At 46.8% G+C, this 19,216-nt stretch overlaps 1 protein-coding gene across 2 annotated transcripts in view; it reads right to left on the bottom strand.

The window, feature by feature from the left end:
• LOC122806909 (WD repeat-containing protein 76-like) overlaps positions 1–19,216 on the bottom strand; it is a 950,729-nt gene that overhangs the window by 623,406 nt on the left and 308,107 nt on the right. The window lies entirely within an intron of this gene.

Raw genomic sequence — 19,216 nt, 5'->3', positions numbered from 1 at the left:
TCTTTAGGATTGGGTACCAGTGCTGGCGGGGCCAGTCTGGAGCAATCAGAATCATTTTTGGCTTCTCTTGTCTGACCTTTAGGAGTACCTTGGGGAGGAGAGGCAGAGGAGGAAAGGCATATACTGTTAGGGTTTTCCAGCTGAGTGATAGACCTTGTGCAGAATCTCTGTAGTTGGCAGTTGTGAGGGGAAGCAAATAGATCCATGTCTGGGCATCCCCATTTCTTTGTTATCATGTTGAAGACTTGTGGATCCAGTTTTCACTCATGAGGATCCATGAGGTTTCTGCTTAGTTCGTCTGCCAGAGTGTTTTCCTTTCCTGACCAGAATTGTACTTGCAGGTGTACTTGATAAGTCAGTGCTGTGTCCCACAAAATCATGGCTTGTCTGCAGAAGGGGTAGGAATGTGTGCCTCCCTGCTTGTTTATGTACCACATGACTGTAGTATTGTCCGTCCTTATCCGTAGTTGTCCTGGATGAAGTAGATCCTTGAAAACGGTCAGGGCATTTTGAATAGCTAGCATCTCTTTTTGATTGATATGAAGATGCATTTGGCTTGTGGGCCATGTGCCCTGAATGCATTTTCCTGCCATGTGGGCCCCCCAGGCATAATCTGATGCATCTGTTATTGATTGCCTGGCTGTGGGTAGGGTGAATGGCTGTCCCTTATTGTGGTGACAGGCCTGAGCCCACCATCGAAACTCCTGTTGCAGGCAAGGAATGAGGGTAATAAGAAGTTATGTACTCACCATAACGTTCCATCTGAGTAGGTATCTTCATTTGTCTGCAACCTTTGGGATACAGATCCGATCTCGGATCCGAGCCAGCAACTTCTATCACAGCATAGATCCGAGCTCCTAGCTCCTCCCTTTACCCATAATCCCCTGCCAACCCTGACTGACCTCAGATCAAGTTTGCCCCATAGCACAGCTAGTACTGTGTCCCAGAGGGAACTAATCTAAAGAACCCTAAGTAGGATCATTTTGGTCAGGGGGAAGGAGGGGGGGATGGTTGCAGACAAATGTAGATACCTACTCAGATGGAACGTTATGGTGAGTACATAACTTCTTAATCTGAAGTAGGACTTCATTTGTCAGCAACCTTTGGGACAGAGTCCCCAGCTACCTAAATCTTGGGTGGCCTTCATGGAAGGATATTCCGGAGCACTGCAGAGCCAAATGACGCCTGCACTCGAGACAATATCTACTTTGTAGTGGCTGATAAAGGTATGAGATGAAGCCCAAGTGGCTGCAGAACAAATGTCATCCAGAGAAACTCTAGCCTTGAAAGCAGCCGATGTAGCAATGGCCCTCGTAGAATGAGCACGGACTCCCTGAGGTGCAGGCCTTCCCGAGCTCTGATATGCTAAGAGAATACAATTAGATATCCATCGGGAGAGGGTAACCTTAGAAACCGCCTTGCCGAAGTTGTTTTTGGCAAAGGAGACAAACAACTGATCGGACTGCCTATGACCAGTAGTTCAATGAGTATAAAAAGGTAGTTGTCTGTGCACGTTTAAAGAGTGCAGCTTATACTCTCCTTTGTTTTGATAGTTGGGGAAGAATACTGGAAGATTAATAGATTGATTGATGTTAGCTTCCGATGATACCTTAGGTAGGAAAGACGGATTGATCCTGAGGTGAACTCTGTCTGGGTGGAAGACCAAATACGGTGGTTTGACACAGAGAGCCTGGAGTTCTGAGACCCTCTTGGCTGAAGTTATGGCCACCAAAAAGGCTGCTTTCCAAGAGAAATATTTAAGATCAACAGTGGCCGCCGGCTCGAAAGGGGGGCTAGTCAAGGCCTGTAAAACTAGGGATAAATCCCATGGGGGTACCACCTCCTTGACCGGGGGCCTGAGAAGGAAGGTACCCTTAAGGAAGGCCTTACACAGTTTGGAAGTAATAAGCGGCCCTGACTCCTGACCTACATGGTAGTGTGAAATTGCTGCAAGTTGCACTTTGACCGGGGAAGAACTAGCCCCCTGGTGAAAGAGAGAAGATAGAAAATCTAGAACCGACGCTACCGGCGCCGTGAAAGGATCTAAATGACGGTGCTCCGCCCAAATGGAAAAACGTTTCCATTTACTCCGATAGACCCTTCTGGTGGAGGGCTTGTGAGCTGCTACTAGGATGGCTTTGACTGGAGATGAAATTCCGGGAGTCCTTATCAGGAGTGGAACTGGAGCAACCAAGCCGTCAGCTTTAGGTTGGCCAGGATCGGGGTTGGAAGATCCAGGGGGGGTGTGAAATGAGATCCGGAAGGGGATCCAACATCCAGGGCGGATGAATCAGGTGAGACCATAGATAAGGGAACCACGTCTGACGAGGCCAGAATGGGGCAATGAGGATCATTTTGCTCCCCAACCGACTGGCTTTCTGCAATAGTTTCAACATCAGGGGCAGAGGCGGGTAAGCATAAAGCAGACCGGGAGGCCAAGCATGAACTAGAGAGTCTCTCGGGGACTCCCCCAGAGGGGGGATCAGAGCAAAGTAATCGTTGCATTTGGTATTTGAGTGAGAGGCAAAAAGATCGCAACAAGGTCGCCCCCATTGGGAAAATATTTGCTCTGCCACTAGAGGATTGAGAGACCACTCGTAAGGAGTTAGGATAGTACGACTGAGCCTGTCCGCTAATATGTTGGTCCGTCCTGGAATGTGCGCCGCGATGAGAAAGCGGTTGGTGGATATCGCCCATTCCCACACTCTCATGGCCTCGCGGCAGAGTGGGTAAGACCTGGTTCCCCCCTGTTTGTTGATGTACCAGACGACTGACATGTTGTCCGTCTGTACTGCAATCGTCCCCATCGGAAGAGGGTTGTGAAGCGCTTGCAACGTCAAAAGCACCGCCCTCATCTCCAGGATGTTGATATGCAAAGAGGTCTCTACATCACTCCACGTGCCTTGGACTGTTCTGCCCAAATATTGCCCCCCACTCCAGGCGAGAAGCGTCCATGGTCACAGTGGCGACTGGCGGTGGCAGCGAGAAGGGACATCCCGTGTGGAGATTGGAGGACTGGAGCCACCACATGAGCGACCTTCTGCAAACCCTGTTTAGGGAGATGGGATGAGACAGGGGATTGCGATATAGGGACCATTGTACCTGGAGGGTCCAATGTATGACCCTCATATTCAACCGGGCCAATGGCAGCAGCGGAATTGCTGCCGCCATGGACCCTAGAGCCCTCAGGACCAATTCCGCCGAAGGAGCTTGAAGTTGAAGGATGGCCTGCACATGCAACCTCAGGTTCTGAAGCCGATCTGGAGTCAAGAAAACAAGCATCAGTCTGGAGTCCAACCTCGCCCCTATGAAATCCAGTACTTGTGTAGGAGCCAGGGAGGATTTGGCCGTGTTGATGGTCAACCCTAAGAGTGGAGCCAGATTGAGGAAATAATCCCTGCATGAGCAAAGAAGATGCCTTGTTGGGGCGGGGTAAGGAGCCAGTCGTCCAGGTACGGAAAGACCTGAATTCCCTGGAGTCTCAGGTGGGTCGCTATCGCTGCCAAGACCTTGGTGAACACCCTGGGGGCTGAGGTGAGACCGAAGGAAAGGGCCCTGAATTGGAAATGGCTGGCTCCCAGCCGGAAGCGGAGAAACCTCCTGGAGCGTCTGTCCACGAGAATATGATAGTATGCATCCTTGAGGTCTATTGAGCACATCCAGTCATTCTCCCTTAGTAGTGGGAGGATAGATTGCAGAGTGACCATCCTGAACTTTACTTTTGGTACTGCCAGGTTCAAGAGAGAGAGGTCCAAGATAGGCCTCGCGTCCCCCGTCTTTTTTGGCACCGGAAAGAACCAGGAGTAAAACCCTGATCCGTGCTGATCTGGGGGGACGGGCTGGATGGCTCTTTTTTGTAAGAGCTGCTGAATTTCTGCAGCAGTCGCCTCCCTCTGATTGGGTGGCACATCGGGGAGGCTTTTGATACTGGGGGTTACAAAAAAGGGAATTTGGTATCCTCTGGATATAACACGAAGCACCCAGCGATCCGTTGTTATGGACTCCCACATTGCTAGGTGTCTCGAGAAACGTCCCCCGACTGCCTCCAGAGTGGAGCAGCCGGGTAACCCCTAAGGGGTTCTGCGTGGGCCTCTCAGAGAAAGGTTCTCTGGACCCAAAGTTCCTGGGACCCCCTCTGACTCTAGGGCAGCGTCCTCCCTGTCCTCCTCTGCCACGAGAGGACTGGTTGTCCGGAGCAGACTGGGATTGATGTGATTTCCGGAACCACATCTTCTTCTGACCCTTTTGGTTCTTGGTAAAGGAACTCTGGGGAGCAGAGAAGTGGACTCCGACGGCAGACAATGTCTTCCCGTCTTTCTCGCTCTGGACAAGGGTGTCGCGAATGGTTTTGCCAAACAATGCAGAACCATCAAAAGAGGCATTCGCAAATGAAGCCTTAAAGGGTTCTGAGAAGTCACAATGTTGGAGCCAGGCTTGCTTCCTCATGACCAGCCCGACTCCGCCTGCTCTAGTGGCTCCCTCAGTGGCGTGAGACAAGAGCCGCATAGAGGTGTTGGAAACAGAACGTAGGGTGGACATTCGGGAGGAGTACAGTTGCTTGTCCCCTTCCGACATGGACCCCGGGGGGGAGGCAGCGTATTCTTTGATTAGATCCCGCTGCATCCGAATGATGTGTGCCATATAGTTCATGGCCCTCAAGGAGAAGGTCGCTGAACTGAAGGCCCGCTTCCCAAGGCGGTCCATCGCGCGAGACTCCTTGCTCGGCGGATGAACCGTGGGGCACTCCTGAGCCAACTCTCTCTTGGTGGCTGCCGCCACCAACAATGCATCCACAGGGGGACCTCTGCTCCAATGGGTTCTCTGACGGGGGGCTCAAAATTTTGTCCGGGCGCTTGGGAACAGGCTCTACAGTGTCCGGCTCCCTCCAAGCCCTAGTGGCTGTAAGATCCACTAAGGGGTCGGGGGGAGGGGACACCCAAGAGGTAGATGGCCCTGCCTCGAACGCCTCTAGGAATACGGACTCATCGGAGGAAAACTTGGGGGCAGACCCCCCCCTCGATTCTGAGCATTTCCATGATGTCTCCAAAGGCGACATCCTCGGGGGGTGACCTTGGGGAGCCTTCCCCTTCATCCAAGTCCGTATCCTCAGTGAAGGACTCAGGGGAGTCCACGTGCCTCCTTTTGCACTTCGACTTGCGAGGAACCTCCTCGGGGGGGGGGGGGGCTGTCCGAGGAATCCTCACCAGCAATATCCTGTTCCAGTGGAACACCTAGAGGCGCTGAAGCAGGCTGCCCTGAAGGCCGGGTGAGGGGAGCCAGGACCAGCTGAGAGGGAGTGCAGGGGGGAGCCGAAGCCAGGACCGGGGGCCTGGATGCACTCAATAGCACCCTCTCCACCATCACGAAAGCAGAGGGGGAGCCGCTCTCTGACGGATCCGAGATCCAACTCCCACTCGGATCCGAGGCGGGGATCGGACCCAGAGCCAAGACTATCGGATCCGAAGGACCCGCGCGCTCCGACGGGGCCAAGAGCACACAGAGTCCCTCGGATCCGAAGCTCGGCCGAAGGCTCCGAAAGGTCGGATCCGACAAACTCGAGGGAATAGTCGGAGCCGAAGTGCCCAGCAATGTCGGCTCCAACCCACCCCTGGATCCAACTCGGCTCGGCTCCGACCACTCCGAACCCGGGATGGGGGTTGGAGAAGGAGCTATAGGAGTGAAAAAAGGGGTCGAGCTCCCCCCCCCGGAGGGGGAGAGGCAAGAACACTCCCATCTGCATCTGGGCCTGGAAGAACCTCCTCATCATCCGGTCCGTGTCCAACATACTGAATATGGACCTCGAGGGGGCCACCAAGGCAGGCCTGGAGTGCCACCTCGATGACCTTGACGGGGACCGGGTCACCTCCTCCTTGGGTCCCGATGAGAAGCAAGGGGATCGAATCCGAGGAGGAGGTGAACCAGAAACCCTGGAGGGAGAAACACGCTTGGCAGGCGGGGCCGAGAAGGAGCCCTCGGCCCGCCGCTTAAGGTGCTTCTCCCTCCGCTTCTCTTTCCTGGCCTCCCTCACCTCCGAAGCCACAGTGGGAGGTTGAGTCCTGGTCGGAGGGAGGCGGGCAGGAATGGCCGTTACCGAAGACTGGGTAACAGTCACAGAAGCACCAGAGGCCGGAGCCGGGTCTGGGGGCAAAAGGCCCGCCAGAACCAGCTTTGACCTCCGATCCTAAAGTGCCCTGGGGTTGAACGCAGCGCAAATCGCACAACCCGAAGAGAGGTGTTCAACCCCAAGGCACCTAATGCACCGAGTGTGGCCATCAGCCGGTGAAAGCTTGTGACCACACTCGGTGCATTTCGAAAAAATGGCTTTAGGGGCCTCCGACATAACTGAAAGTAAAACACACTCACTAGGCCCCTACACACTACACACACACACACACACACACACACACACACACACTGCGACCAGCGAGGGCAGGGAGGAAAAATTAAATTAAAATTTAAGCTAATTTAAGCTAAAAAAGGAAGAGAAAGTAGCGTTAAGGGGAAGCCTAAACACACACACACACAGACACTCGCTTAAGAAATATAAGAAAGAGTTGAAAATTGTTTTCCTCACAGAATCACCAAGAGCTCTGGAATCTAGCTGTTGCTTGAAGAGCGGAAAACTAGATCTGGGGTCAGTCAGGGTTGGCAGGGGATTATGGGTAAAGGGAGGAGCTAGGAGCTATGCTGTGATAGAAGTTGCCGGCTCGGATCCGAGATCGGATCCGTATCCCAAAGGTTGCTGACAAATGAAGTCCTACTTCAGATTTAATGTTTCCAGACTGTGACAATGTTGAGTCCAAACACTTTTAGATACCACTGTAGTTTCCTCATATGCAGTATGGCATATGGAATTAGCAGAATGCAGGATGCCATGAAACCCAAAGCCTGCAGAATTTTTCTTGCTGATAACTGGGCCTTTGTTGCCAACATTTTGAAGTAAGAAGTCAGGTGCCTTTGTTTGTCTGGCGTGAGATAAGCCATCTGGGCAGTTGTATTTAAGCTTACACCCAGGAATATTATCTCTTGAGAGGGTACTAGTTTTGATTTATTTTCATTTACTCTGCTTGAATGAAGCAATCGTCCAAGTAAGGATATATTTGAATTCCTCTTTGTCTGCAAAATGCAATTACTGCTGCCAGGCATTTTGTGAAGACGCTGGGCGCAGTAGATAAGCCAAAGGGCAGTGCAGAGAATTGGTAGTGCACTGAGCCAGCTATGAATCTGAGTTATCTTCTGCAAGACTGTTTGATTGGGATATGCAGGTATGCCTCTTTTAGGTCCAAAGTCACAAGCCAAGCCATCTTGCCCAGCATGGGCAGAAGTTGCTGCAGAGTCAACATATTGAATTTTGGGACGTCCAGAAATGTATTTAGAATAGACAGGTCCAGTATTGGTCTCCAGGCTTTGTCCTTTCTGGGTACCAAGAAAAGTCTTGAGTAAAATCCTTGTCCCTGCTCTTGCTGTGGTACTTGCTGAATGACCCTCATGTCCATGAAGGATGAAACTTGTTTTTGTGCCTCTGCCTATTGATTGTGTGGCAGGTCTGGCATACCTTTGGCCCTTGGCAGGGAGTGAAAGTGGAACCTGTAGCCCTGGGACAATATATTTAAAACCCATTTGTCCTGGGTGATCATGTGCCAATTTTGAGGAAAAAAGTGCTAGTTTTCCCCCTAAGGGGGCTGCCAAAAGCTAAGTGTTTGGTGCTGGCAGAGGGAAGTCATTGGGACTGTTTCCTGTATGGCTATGATTTGTCTTCTCCACTTTTGGAGGTAGAAGCGTCCCACTGTTTAGGCCTGTATGAGCCCTGGGGCTGGGATCTGCCTCTTGATGGCCTGTCTTGACACTGGAAAGGACCAATTCTTTGTAGGGCAGTTCCTGCTAAATCTGGGTGGCTGTACCTGTAAGAAATCCTTTACTGTTTGCATAGATTTTGCTTTGTCCTCCATTTTCTTCAACACCTCCTCTGCTTTAACACCAAATAAGGTATCATGCGGTAATGGAGCATCTAATAATTTTGCTTTAACATGATCAGGCAGATTCTGTTCCTTTAACCAAGCATGCCTCTTAATGACAGAACCCGTAACTGCAGCCCTGCAAGAGGCCTCCGGAGAATCAAAACCACATTGCAATGCATGTTTTTCCACTTGTTCAGTTGCATGCAATAAATCCTGCATTTCCATATTTTCTGCACAATCAGAATTTGACACCATTTTCTGTTTTAGCAGTGACATTAAGTATTGCTGATATTTAAGCATAAGAAATTGACAATTTAAAGCCCTGACAGCCAAAGTAGCAGACGTGTAAACCTTTTTTCCCCATCTGTCTAGCACCCTTGAATCCTTATCAGAGGGGATAGGGTTTTTTGCAGTAGAAGCCTTGACCCCCCTTTGGGACCCTGAGAAATAGTTTCTGGGTCAGCAGCAGGGTTTTTATAAAGAAATTTATGTGAATCTGGAACCCTGTAGTATCTGTCTGGTTTAAAAGGGGCAGGTGGTAAAGAGTCAGGAGAAAGGCCAGACTCTGAAAATACGTCTACAATGTCTAACACAGGACAAATAGCCAGAGGCCTGTGCTGAGGTAATAAAAGAAAATCTCGAAGCTTTTTCTTAAATTCTGAGTAGTCTTGGCTCTCCCAGTGGAAGTGCTCCCTCATGGTATGCAGGGTTTCCCCAAAAGAAAAATCCTCAGGTGGAGAGGCTGAAGGGATAGATTCTTCAGCATCAGAATCCTCATAAGGAGGAAGAGAGTATTCCTGTTCAGAAGAGGAATTGGGGGAAATGGAAACCTGATCTGAAGATTCATATTCTGTCTCTTGCCTAGGCCTCTTGTCAGGAGGGGGATGGGAACCTCTGAACAAGGTAATTAGGTCTTCGGCCATTTTGAGCATCTGTTTTTTAGGCATGGAAGTCTGTCCAGGAGAATGCTTTACTTGTTTCTTTGTCTTTAGAACTGCTTTAGTCTTTGCTTTGGGAGCTGAAGTAGGCTTTACATATAACTGTGTAAGTCTGAAAACACCCTCAGAAGCTGATGCCTGCTCAGCGGCTCCGGACCCATCTGAGGGAATAGTTTCCAAGTGTCCAATACCTTGAGTATCCAGAGGCCTAGCTAGCTCCACATGGGAGTAGTCAGCGGCCTGTGGCTCTGAGGTAGCGGGTGTCAGGGAATGCGAAAGCACCTCACTGAGAACCGGCAAACCGGCGACTGGCCTAGAAGAGGCTTCGTCTTCGGTTTTGGACCTCGGATACCCGTCCTTTTCTTTGTCTTTGCGCTTTTTATGCACTCAGTTGTTCCGACGGCATTATATAGTTAAACCTTCTGCCAAAATAATGTAAAGCAAAATCGAACAGACGCTTAATAGTGCGTTGGTTGAATCTAGCACAAAACCGACAACTAGCAACGTCGTGGTCAGGGCCTAGGCAAGGAATACAATAAGAATGAAAATCCTTATGAGGTATTTGCTTCCCACAAGAAATACAATTGTTAACTTTTACTGACATCGGTCTGAAGCAAGAAAAAGTTTCCCCAATGGGGTACTTACCTTTATTGAAGACTTCGGATCTGAAATTCAAATTCGATAATCTCAGGAGTCAGCCAACCGGCACTTGCGAACAGCTTTTGCTTCGGACACTGTGCGGCAAGAAAGACTAAAGAAAATGGCGTTGGTTGCATCTTTTATACCCCTGGCGCACTGACTTCAGGGAAGAGTCGACAGCAACTGATGCCGGACCTAGACTTTGGAATTCAGGCCGACTGCGGGTAGCCTGCCACAAGGATAACCCTGGTGTAATGACTGCAACTGTGAAACACAATGAACATCACTGCATTTCTGTCTACATTTTATAGAAACACAAACACACCCTTTCCATTAAAGCATGCTGGCATATGTGCATACTTAAATTACATAAACGTAGTTGCTGTATTAATTTTCTTTACTAAGATAGAGCACTTATGAAATCTGACCATTTTCAGGCTCAGCCCAAGTTACACACATAATAACAGTAAAGAAAGATTACAGGTATAACTAAATCATACAGTATAGTGAAATAACCTAACACAGATGTAGAAAAATTATACAAATGTTTTCAAGAACGTTTAAAAGCAAGTAGTTTCAATAGAATACAATGCGCAATACAGGTGTTATGTTGAGGTAAATGCGGTCCAGCCAAAAGAACGGCCAAGGAATATATGCAAGTGTGGAAGAAGATTTTAGCATTGAAGAGATTAGATAATGTAGAAAGTACAGTTATGTACATTACCATAAATGTAGATGTTCAAGTGTATTCACTGTTGCAGTCATCACATTTGGGTAATCTGCTTGCAAGTAGCCCTCAGTCGGCCTGATTATCAAAGTCTTGGGTCCTGCGTTGGTTGCGGTCTCATCTTCCGTGACATCAGGTAGTCAGGGGTATAAAGCATGCAGCCGACACCATTACATCAGTTTTTCTTACTCAAAAAGTCAGGTGCCCCCCTAATGGGAAGCAATTATATATATATATATATATATATATATATATATATATATATATATCTATATCTATATCTATATATATATCTATATATATCTATATATATCTATATATATCTATATATATCTATATATATATATCTATATATCTATATATATATATATATATATATATATATATATATATATATATATATATATATATATACACACATATCTATATATACACACACAAAAACACAAGGTTATACCGCCAACAAAAAAGCAAATACACCAAAAAGCTTTTAAGCATATTAAAGGAGAGTAGAGGTATAGCCAAAAGAAGTCAGGGGGCTGGAGGGAGGGTAACCAGGACTGCAACAGTGAATACACTCGAACATCTACATTTATGGTAAGTGTACACAACTGTACTATGTTCTTCATGTTTCACTGCTGCAGTCATCACATTTGGATAGATTTCCAAAGGTAAGGATGGGAGGAGGAAATTAGATAGCATTAGGACCAGCTATAAGGCCCTGCAAGACTGCAGTGGCAAAGCCAGCTCTGGATTTAGAGAAAATTGGCAAATGGTAATGCTTGGTGAAAGTATGTACAGAACTCCAGCTAGCAGCTTCTAGGATGTCCCTGGTAGGGACACCTCTAAGAAAGGCTGTAGAGGTAGATGCAACCCTGGTTGAATGGGGTGTAATCCCCTGTGGGATAGGTTTTCCATTGTGCTTATAGCAGAAATGGATGCAATGGCCTATCCATTTAGAAATGGTTTGCTATGAAATAGCCTTCCCCTCTGCACCTGCAGCAAATGCCACCAGTGGTTGTTCAGATTTCCTTTGAGATTTAGCCCTGTCCAAGTAAAATCTAAGTTGTCTGTGCACATCTAAGGAGTGCAGTATCAGTTTCCCTTTGTTCTGTGGATTAGAAAGGAAGGTTGGCAAATGAATGGACTAATTAAGAGCCACACTGGATACCACCTTGGGCATGAAGCAGGGATTGGTCCTGAGGGACATTCTGTCTGCATGAAAGATGACGAAAGGCTCCACTGCCATATGGGCCTATAATTCAGACACTCTTCTTGCTGAAGTGATTGCTAAAAGGAAGGCTGTTTTCCAAGAAAGGAATTTGCACTAGCAGCTGGCTCAAAAGGAGGAAGAGTGAGTTTTTCCAATACAAAGTTGAGGTCCCAGGCTGGAGTTGGGGATCTCTTGGGTGGTCTTAAGTTTTTGGCCCCTCTGAGGAACTGCTTGAACAGTGGATGAGAGAAGAGGGGTGGTTCTGTGTAATAATGAGCTGAAATGGCTGAGGCGTAAATTTTGATGGAGGAAAAAGAAAGGCCCTTGTGAAGCATCTCAGTTAAGTATTGAAGAATCTGAGGTAAATTGGGTGCTGCTGTGCCCATCCCTTGAGTTTGGTTCCAGGCACAGAATCATTTCCATTTTTCAGCATAAGATTTTCTAGTACTAGGCCTCCTTGCCTCCAAAATGACATCCAACACTTGTTTACTGAGGGATGGTAGTGGAGAGATTAGGTAATTAGCCAGGCTGCCAGGTTCAGGGTTTGAAGCTAAGGGTGCAGAATCTGGTTCTCCTGTTGTGACAACAGGGTAGGGGTCTGAGGCAGGTGCCATGGAGCCAGTAGTGGCACACTGCGCAAGAGGGGGTACCAGTGTTGGCATGGCCAGTCTGGTGCAATCAATATCGTCCTTGGTTTGTCCTGTTTGATCTTTAGTAGTACTTTGGGGAGGAGTGGCAGAGGAGGAAAAGCATAAACTGATAGGTTTTTCCAGCTGAAGGACAGAGCATCCACTTTCCAAGATTGTTTGTGGGGATTCCTTGTGCAGAATTTGTCCATTTGGTAGTTCTGGGGGGAGGCAAATAGGTCTATATCTGGGATCCCCCATCTGTTTGTCAACATGCTGACAGTCTTTGGTTCCAGTTTCCACTCGTGTGAGTCCATGAGATTTCTGCTTAGTTCGTCTGCCAGTGTATTTAGTTTTCCTGGCAGGAATTGAGCCTGTAGATGCACTTGGTAGCTCAAGGCTGTGTTCCACAGAGCATGGCTAGTCTGCAGAGGGTATAAGAATGGGTGCCTCCCTGCTTGTTTATGTACCACATAACAGTGGTGTTGTCCGTCTTTACCATTAATTGTCCTGGAAGAATGTGGTCCTTGAAGGCTGTCAGAGCATTCTGTACAGCTAACATTTCTTTTTGATTGATATTTAGGTGCATTTGACTTGGATTCCATTTGCCCTGAATACACTTCCCTCCCAGGTGAGCCTCCCATGCATAGTCTGATGCGTCTGTTGTTAGGGTTTGGGTGGCAGGGGGTAGAGTGAATGGTAGTTCCTTGTTTTGGTGGCAGACCTCTGCCCACCAAAGGAACTCTAACCGTAGGCAAGGTATGATAGGAATCATTGCTTCTAGGTCCTGAGAATGTTGACACCATAGGCTTTTGAGATACCATTGTAGTTTCCTCATATGCAGTCTTGCATATGGAATTAGTAGAATGCAGGAGGCCATGAACCCCAATGCTTGCCATATTTGCCTTGCAGATAGCAGGGTTTTTGTGGCCATTAGTTTGAAATAAGCTGTCAAAAGAATTTGTTGCTCTGGCGTGAGGAAAGCCATTTGGGAAGTTGTGTTCAAGCTTGCTCCCAGGAATATAATTTGTTGAGAGGGTACCAGATGTGATTTCTTTTCGTTTATGGTGTACCCCAGACAAGTTAGCACCTTTTGTACAAATGCCAGATGATTCAAAAGTATGTCCTGGATTCCTGCCTGAATTAGACAATCGTCCAGGTATGGGTATATTTGAATATTTCTTTGCCTGCAAAATGCAATGTCTGAAGTTAGGCACTTTGTGAATACCCTGCGCACAGTGGATAGGCCAAAGGGCAGTGCAGAGAACTGATAGTGCAAGTAGCCTGCTCTGAAGCGTAGGTATCTTCTGTAAGATTCCCTAATTAGGATATACAGTAGGCTTCCTTTAAATCAAGTGTTGCACCAGGCATCTTTGCCTAGCATAGGAAGTAACTGGTGAGTTAGCATCTTGAATTCTGGAATCACCAAAAAGGTGTTTAAGGTAGATAGGTCCAGGATAGGATGTCATGAGTTGTCTTTTCTGGGTACCAGGAAAAGTCTTGAGTAAAAACCTTGTCACTTTTCCTCTTCTGGTACAGTTTGAAAAGCCTTTATGATTAAGAGAGAGTACTTGCTTTTGAGCCTCTGTCCACTGATTTGGGGGTAGATCTGGCCAACCGTTTGGGGTTGGTAACATGTGGAACTGAAATCTGTATCCTTGGGAAACTGTATTTAAAACCCATTTGTCCTGGGTAATGAGTTCCCAGTTTTTTTTGCCTGCAGAGCAATCCCCCCCCCCTAAAGGAGCAGTCAGTTGAGAAGTGCTAGGAAGTTTTAAAGTCAAGTCATTGAGACATTGGGGGGGGGGGTCTTACCACTCCCTGATTTGGAAGTGGGAGCCCCCCACTGCTTAATCCTGTGTAGGACTGAAGTCTGGGTGTTCTGCTGGATCTGGGTTTGAACTGAGAAGGCCTGGAAGAGGCAGGAAATGACCAATTCTTAAGAGGGCCAATGCCTACTAAATATTGGAGGCTGTACTTGTAGGAAATCTTTAACAGTTTGCATAGATTTAGCTTTTTCCTCCATCTTTTTAAGAACTTCTTCTGCTTTGTTGCCAAACAGGTGGTCCTGATTTAAGGGAGCATCCAGTAATTTAGCTTTAACATGATCTGGTAAGGACTGCTCCTTAAGCCAGGCATGCCTTCTAAGTACAGACCCAGTGACAGCAGCCCTGCAAGTTGCCTCTAGTGAATCAAAACCACATTACAAAGTATGTTTTCCAACCTGTTCAGCAGAATGCATTAAATCTTGTAAATCCTTATTTTCAGTACAATCAGGAATCAACATTATTTTCTGTTTAAGCAATCCAATAATATGCTGCTGATACTTTAACATATGAAACTGGCAGTTTAAGGCGCTAATGGCCAAGGTTGCAGAAGTGTATACCTTCTTACCCCATCTATCCAGCCCTGGACTTTATTAGAAAAAGAAGGTAAGGTGGTAGTGTTTTTGTCCAGGAGTGGAGAATAGGAGTGGGTTATATTATAGTCATGCAAGCATAAAAGTTTTGCCTAAGGAAGTTCTAACAGGTTGTGAGAGGAAATGAGAAATCATTTCGGTCCAGAATAGTTGGCTTTGGCTCCGACTTTCTGAATGTAGTCTTAAAAGTTGAGAGACTGGTCAAGCCAAATGCCAAGGTATCTAAATGGTGTGACAGAACAGTACACTTTTGTACCTTCCATAAATGTAGATGTTCGAGTGTATACACTGCTGCAGTCATCACACTTGGGTTATCCTGCAGTCAGGCGGTCCCGAGGTCGGCCTGGGTTCCAAAGTCTTGGTCCGGCGTTGGTTGCTGTCGCTTCTTCTCTGACGTCAGTGCGCCAGGGGTATACAAGATGCAGCCGACACTATTTTCTTCAGTTTTTCTTGCCCCAGCTGTCAGGTGCCCCCAAAAAGGTAGGCAATGTAAATTGCTAATAAAACATACATAAGAAAAGCAATCAAATATTTTATGTTACCAGCAAATACTCCCCATAGGCAGCAAGGGTAGAATACCAGGTAAGTAACAGCAAGTAAGAGGGGAAGTAGGGAGGGTAACCTGGACTGCAGCAGTGTATACACTCGAACATCTACATTTATGGTAGGTACAAAACTGTACTATGTTCATCGTGTTACACTGCTGCAGTCATCACACTTGGGTAGAATCCCAAAGCAGAGGTAGGGTGGCTGGCTCTATAAGGCATTAGGGGTGGCTATAAGGCCCTGCAGAACTGCAGTGGCAAAGCCAGCTCTGGATTTGGAGTAAAGAGGCAGATGGTAATGCTTGGTGAAGGTATGTACAGAACTCCAAGTTGCTTCTTCCAAAATGTTCTTGGTAGGTACTCCTCTGAGGTAGGCAGTTGAAGTGGTTGTTGCCCTGGTGGAATGAGACCTAATGTTGTTAGGTGCAGTTTTCCCATGATGTGTATAGCAGAAACGTATGCAATGGCCTATCCATTTTGAAATGGTCTGTTTTGAAATAGCTTTTCCGTGTGTTCCTGCAGCATATGATACAAACAATTGCTCAGTTTTTCTGAAAGCTTTAGTTTTGTCCAAGTAGAAGCATAACTGCTTGGGTATGTCCAAGGAATGCAGTAGTCTCTCCCCTTTATTCTGTGGATTTGGATAAAAAGTTGGCAAGTGAATAGTTTGGTTTAGAGCCACACTTGATACCACCTTTGGCATAAAAGTAGGGTTTGTTCTTAAAGACACCCTGTCTTGGTAGAATATGATGAAGGGTTCCACTGCCATTAGTGCCTGTAATTCTGAAATTCTTCGTGCTGAGGTTATTGCCAGGAGCAGAGCAGTTTTCCAAGAGACATATTTTATGTCTGCTGAGTTAGCTGGCTCAAAAGGAGGTAAAGTTAATTTCTCCAAGACAAAGTTGAGATCCCAAGTTGGAGTTGCTGCTCTACGGAGCAGTCTTATGTTTTTAGCCCCTCTGAGGTACTGTTTTACCAAAGGATGAGAAAAAAATAGGTGGATCCGTGTTGTAATTGGCTGAGATGGCAGAGGCATGGATCTTAATGGATGAAAAGGAGAGGCCCTTGTCCAGCATCTCAGTCAAGTATTGTAGTATCTGAGGAATATTTGGGACAAGAGGGTCAAGGTTGTGAACCTGATTCCAGGCACAGAATCTCTTCCATTTATCTGAATATGCTTTCCTGGTACTAGGCCTTCTGGCCTCCAGAATGACATCCATAACAGCTTTGGAGAGAGGCATTTTTGCTTGACTAAGGAATTTGCCATGCAGCCAGGTTTAAAGTCTTGAGCTGGCCGTGCAGTATCTGATTGTTTTGCTGAGTCAGAAGTTGTGAGATTTGAGGCAAAATCCATGGTGGTCCTTGTGCTAAGTTCTTTAAGATTAGGTACCAGTGCTGGCGTGGCCAGTCTGGGGCAATGAGGATTATCTTTGGCTTTTATGAGTACCTTTGAAAGGAGAGGCAGTGGTGGGAAAGCATATACTTGTAGGTTTTTCCAGCTGAATGAGAGGGCATCCACTTTCCATGCTTGTGGGTGGTAAGTCCTTGTGCAGAATTTCTGTAGCTGGCAATTCATTGGGGATGCGAACAGATCTATGTCTGGGCTCCACCATTTCTGTGTTATCATCCTGAACATTTGTGGATTTAATTTCCATTCGTGTGTGATTCCATGATGTTTCTGCTTAAGTCGTCTGCCAGTGTGTTTTTCTCTCCTGGCAGGAATTGTGCTTGCAGATGAACTTGATACGCGATAGCTGTGTTCCACAAGGTCATGGCTTGTCTGCAGAGGGGATATGAATGAGTGCCCCCTTGCTTGTTTATGTACCACATAACTGTGGTGTTGTCTGTCCTTAGAAGAAGTTGTCCTGGATGTAGAAGTTCCTTGAAATCTATAAGGGCATTTTGTACAGCTAGCATCTCTTTTTGATTGATGTGAAGATGCCTTTGTTCTGCATTCCACTTGCCCTGAATACATTTTCCTGCCATGTGTGCTCCCCTGGCGTAATCCGAAGCATCTGTTGTGAGCGTTTGCCTGGCTGTGGGTAGAGTGAAAGGCTGTCTCTTGTTGAGGTGACAGGCTTGAGCCCACCATCGAAACTCCTGTTGAAGGCAAGGAAATAGAAGTTATGTCCTTACCATAACGTTCCATGTGGAGTGTTAATCTCGCCTTTGTTCTTACATGGGTTGCAAGCTCTGCATCGAGAAGAAGCTCGAGATCACCTAATACCCACAATCCCCCTCTGCCTTTACCTCAGATCTAGTTTGCAAGCAAACCAGCCATAGAGAGCACACTCATATCAAAATTTACATAATCATAGGATCATCTATATACATATATACATAGATAAATATATACACAAGTGTATCATACAATACAACAACTGCAATGCAGAAGGAGAATACTCCAGACCAGGCACCAAACTGAACGTTCTTCCTAAGGGTGGGAATGTAAGAACAAAGGTGAGATGAACACTCCACATGGAACGTTATGGTAAGGACATAACTTCTATATGTGAGAGTGTTCAATCTCCTTTGTTCTTACATAGGTAGCCCTAGCTCCATGATCCTGAGGAACTCACGGGGAGAGCACAGTGGAACCAAAGGTTGCCCTATCCCTAGAAACCCTGTCCACTTTGTAATGAGAGATAAAAGTATGCGGTTTAGCCCAAGTAGCAGCCGCACAAATCGTGTCTAATGGTAAGCGAGCTGCGTGAGCTAAGGATGTAGACACTGATCTGAGAATGTCCTTTAGGTTTGACCGATAAGGTTTGATTAGAAGCCTCATAAACGTATGTGATACAATCAGTTAGCCATTCGGAAAGAGTTCGTTTAGTAACTGCTACACCCTTCCTGCTGTCAGCAAAGGCTACAAACAGTTGATCATATTTCCTGTGATCTTTTGTCCTATCCAAATAAAACCTGAGTTGTCTATGGACATCCAATTTGTGTAACATATACTCTAACTTATTAGAGTGATTTTTGAAAAAGGTGGGTAATTCAATGGACTGATTAATATTATTAGTAGAGCAAACTTTGGGGAGAAAGGATGGATTAGTGCGAAGGGATACTCTGTCAGAGTGGAAAATTAAATAAGGGTGTTTAATAGAAAGAGCCTGAAGCTCAGACACTTTCTAGCGGATGTAATGGCCACCAGGAATAGAGTTTTCCACGATAAAAATTTCAATGGACAAACTGAGGCTGGCTCAAAGGGGGGCAACATCAATTTAGAAAGTAAGAGGTTCAGATTCCAAGGTGATGTAGGAATTCTAACTGGTGGTCTGATATGAAAGGATCCTTTTAAAAAAGCCTTACAAAGTCTGTGGGCCATAACAGGCGCACCACATTCTTTCACATGAAAGTTAGAAATGGCAGCCAATTGCACTCAAAGTGGCAGGAGAAGCTCCTTCATGGAACAATTCTGTCAAAAACTCCAAGATCTTGTTCAACGGAGCTATAACAGGGTCCAAATGATGTGAATTAGCCCAGAAGCCATTTACTGGTGTAGGTTTTTGTAGTGGAAGCTTTATGAGAAGCCACTAACATATCCTGAACTGCCGGTGTAAGGGAATCAGACCTGGCTAGAAAGGGAAGCGGAGCAGCCAAGCTGCTAGATGGAGTGATTCGAGAAATGGGTGAGGAACTCCTGACGAGTGAGTCAGTAGATCTGGCTCTGGGTCCAGCAGCCAAGGTCCCCCAATGCGGTGATGCAATCAGAATGGGGCAATGAGGATTATCGTCCTCTGAAGGTTATTGGCTTTCTGCAGAAACTTTGCAATCAGGGGAAAGGGAGGAAAAGCATACAGGAGACCCGGGGCCAATCGCCTGGGACTTCCCTGGAGGGTAATAGGGCAAAGTAGCTCCTGCATTTGGCGTTCATTGGAGCAAACAGATCACAGGAAGGCTGGCCCCACTTGCGAAATATCATGTTCACAATTGACTGTTTGAGGGACCACTCGTGAGGCAACAGTATTGCTCTGCTCAGCCTGTCGGCTGTGACGTTGGATGACCCCGGGATGTGCGGACTCCACCCATTGCCAAATTCTCATGGCCTCTCTGCATAGTTGATAAGACCTGGTTCCCCCTTGCTTGTTTATGTACCAGACTACAGACATGTTGTCTGTCTGAGCTGCAATAGTCCCTAGAGGAAGAAG

Source organism: Protopterus annectens, chromosome 7.part0, assembly GCF_019279795.1.
Source record: "Protopterus annectens isolate FY-2018-M chromosome 7.part0, PAN1.0, whole genome shotgun sequence".
In the NCBI taxonomy this organism is placed as follows: Eukaryota; Metazoa; Chordata; order Ceratodontiformes; family Protopteridae; genus Protopterus; species Protopterus annectens.
The sequence above is the reverse complement of the archived record's forward strand: the minus strand, read 5'-3'. Positions and strand labels throughout refer to the sequence as shown.